The sequence below is a fragment of the Limulus polyphemus genome, unplaced genomic scaffold (genome assembly GCF_000517525.1).
Source record: "Limulus polyphemus unplaced genomic scaffold, Limulus_polyphemus-2.1.2 Scaffold1616, whole genome shotgun sequence".
Taxonomy (NCBI): domain Eukaryota; kingdom Metazoa; phylum Arthropoda; class Merostomata; order Xiphosura; family Limulidae; genus Limulus; species Limulus polyphemus.
Window position 1 is genome coordinate 138,500 of NW_013667226.1, and position 3,559 is coordinate 142,058.

Here is a 3,559-nt window from a genome sequence, read left to right on the forward strand (position 1 = left end):
CGAATTTTAGTAAATTTATAAACTTAATGCTATTCAAGTGGATGACATTTAATGTTTCTAGTAATAGTCTGTTAAGCGATATACATATTTTTGGCCTTTCCTGTCATGTATAGCTAAGTACAGAACTTGCAGCTTGTTACGAAGGAAGATGAAAGACTGAAAAAAACACTCATTGCTGATTTTTGATCAGTTTCTTTTTTTTTATTCACTGCAATCGTATCTCGTATGTTGCTAGGTGAAGTGTCGTCAAGTCACAGAATAAATGCAGGACTTGTGTTGCTAGATGAAATGTCGTCAAGTCACAGAATAAATGCAGGAATTGTGTTGCTAGATGAAGTGTCTTCAAGTCACAGAATAAATGCAGGAATTGTGTTGCTAGATGAAGTGTCGTTAAGTCACAGAATAAATGTAGGAAGTGTTGCTAAAGTGTCTTCAATTCACAGAATAAATGCAGGAATTGTGTTGCTAGATGAAGTGTCGTCAAGTCACAAAATAAATGCAGGAATTGTGTTGCTAAAGTGTCTTCAAGTCACAGAATAAATGCAGGAATTGTGTTGCTAGATGAAGTGTCTTCAAGTCACAGAATAAATGCAGGAATTGTCGCAAACTCTTGTGGTATTTCTGACGTTTTTTTTCTTCCTCAAGTTCTCCTCCTCAAACAGACCTCACAAGATGGTAGGCTACTGTTGTTAGTGTCATCAGAAGTCAAAGATTACTAGTAAATGTCTGCTAATACTAATCGTAATAGTATCAAATAGCAACAGGTTCATTTGTTTGTTTTGCTGTAAAGCACAAAGCTACACAATGGGTGTGCTCGAGTATAGAAAACTGGTTTTTAGCGTTATAAGCCTATGAATTATCGCTGAGCCACTGGGGGAGGAGGTGCAACAATAGGAAATGATGAAAAAAAAAACAAATATTCTTGATACTTGTCGCAATCTAATTGTCCGTTATAATTAACAAATTAAATTAATAAACATGACTTCTGAGAGAAAACGCAGTTATTTTAACTTATTATTTCCCATATCTTACATTTAGACTTAAAAAAAAATATTTAACCTGGTATTCTATTATTTAAACAACTGGCCACGCATACTGTCTCAAAGGCCATAATTTAAAAGGAAACTGAATGGCACACATCATTATCACCGCTTAAATTAAAATATATATTTACTTATTTGTTTACTTTGGAGTGTTTTTAGTATCCATATAAATTAATAATTTCAATATATTCTCTTAGTATTTCTTAGATTACCAACCTTTTATTTACCTGTCAGAGTCAGCATGCTACCGCTTGTATTTCATCTCTCCTTTCGATCGCGTTTTGTGATATTTAAACAGTACTTCAAACGTCCACCGCGTGATGGCTCTTTATCGCTTTGAACAATTACGTTTTCAGTTTCACTTAGATAGTCACAAGAAGTTAAGATAAAGCTTTTGAACGTAGTGGCACTCAGTTTCCTTTTAAATCATGGCTTTTGCATTATCTGTGACCAGCTGGGTAGATAACAGAATACCAGTTTAAGTACTTTGTGTAAGTCTAATTATAAGATGCGAAAAATATTAAGTTAAAATAACCGCGTTTTTTTCTCAGAAATCCTATCAATTAATTGAGTAATTTCATGAAGTTAGAAAAACACATAAGTTCAAGAAGACTTGATAGAAATTGAATTAAAAACCCTATAACCCGAGCGCTTTCGAAAGGTGGACCTTTCTAATCCAGGTGTTCCGAGTTTGCTCCTGAAGAAGAAAGGCTCACCTTTCGAAAGCGCTCGGGTTATAGGGTTTTTATTAATTTCTATCAATTGAGTAAAACAGACAGTTAAAGTTACTGCTCTATTTTCTCCAAATATAGGATAAACAGAGCAAATTATGAAAATTGATGAAGATGAAGAGATTTTCATTATGTACAGCTAACAATCTTAAAGGGAAAAATGCAACTAACAATCCAGAAGAAACTATGGTGAGTGAAAAGGAATGTTACCGTTGTTTCAGGCATCTCTTCATATCACTGAAGATTTTTGGTTTCTCTATAACAGAAGCAGATTTTGAAACTGAAAACAATTTCTCGAGAAAAACTATAAGAATTTTGTTTATGTTGTTTCTAAGTTTTGCCTATTTGATACATAATGCTGCCACATCTTCAAAAGTTTTAATAAAAGAAGGAAACTATTATATGAGTTTTAGCATCATATCCTCGCTTATTCGAATTGCAATGGCAGTTTTTTCTATTGCTTTTTTCATGTTCAATCGAGAGCTCATACTGAATGTCTTCAAAAGAATTTGGATAGTTCTAGAACCATTGTCAGAGAAACAGAAGCAACAATTAACGAAGAAATGTGTTTTTGTAACAATTTCATCTTGGATTTATTATGGTGCTCGTACAATTCTCTCAACAGTTGCTATCATACATCGAGATTCTCAGGAATATTTCGACTCGTATTTGTACGGCATTGATATTTCAAATGACACTGCTTTTACCTTTAAAATAGGGAAGATAATTATGGCCGTGGACTGGAATTTATACAACACCCTGTTGTGTTCTTCAATGATGTTGGTTGGACTTTTTGTCGTCACTTGTATGTATCTCAAGATGAAGACTGACCAGTACAATGATGTTGTTATGCACACTGTAGAAATCAAACAAGTATCGCACGATATTATCCAGAAACTATTGGATCTCAACTTGGATATTCTTGAAATAATCTCGATGTTAAATTCAGTTTATGGTAAAATGATTTTCATCTGGTATGCGGGGATTATTATAGACATTGGGTTGATTGTACCAACAATCATGTATTACAGAATTCTTGGATTTAAACCATTGCTTTTTGCTACACTTATCGTGACTTTAGCATACGATGTATTTATATTTTTACTCATGTCGTTCCAGGGTTTTGACATCTCAGAAAACTTTAGAAAAGAGATTAATTCTGTGCACAAGTTGTTGAACAGAGGAAATCCGGATAACTTGTCTTTGGTATATCCTACCACATGTCTACTCTCATCCTTAGCATCTTCAAGTCAATCACATCTGTCAGGTTGGCAATTTTTCAACATTGATAAAAACCTCATTTTAACAGTTTTGGGCGCTACCTTTACTTACACAATAGTTTTAGTCCAGTTTCTTCCCAAATAGCTTGGTGTTCCGGAATGTGAAACTTGGGAGAAAGCGTTTGTCGTATTCAAAGTGTTCTCGTTCAGGATTATCTGTTGCAGTGTTTTAGTTATACCTTTGACTTTTCAAATATGTATATGTTGCCATATAAATTAGTTCACGGGAAGTTTTAAGATGCCGTAAGGAATATTATATCTTAAATATAAGGTACCTATGATATCAAAACGGTTGATATTTAAAGCTTTGATCTCTAACACTTTTATAACTTAAAATAATTTGTGTTGAGTTAATTACTTTTTATGCTAAATCTTGTCGGAAGTTTTACACTTACCTCTGAAAATGTCATAACGCTTCATGTCAGGCCCGGCTCCAGCTCTTCTCCTTTGGAAGGACAGTGGAGCTTTTGTTGATTCTTCTTAGAGATTACAAAAATGCACGTTT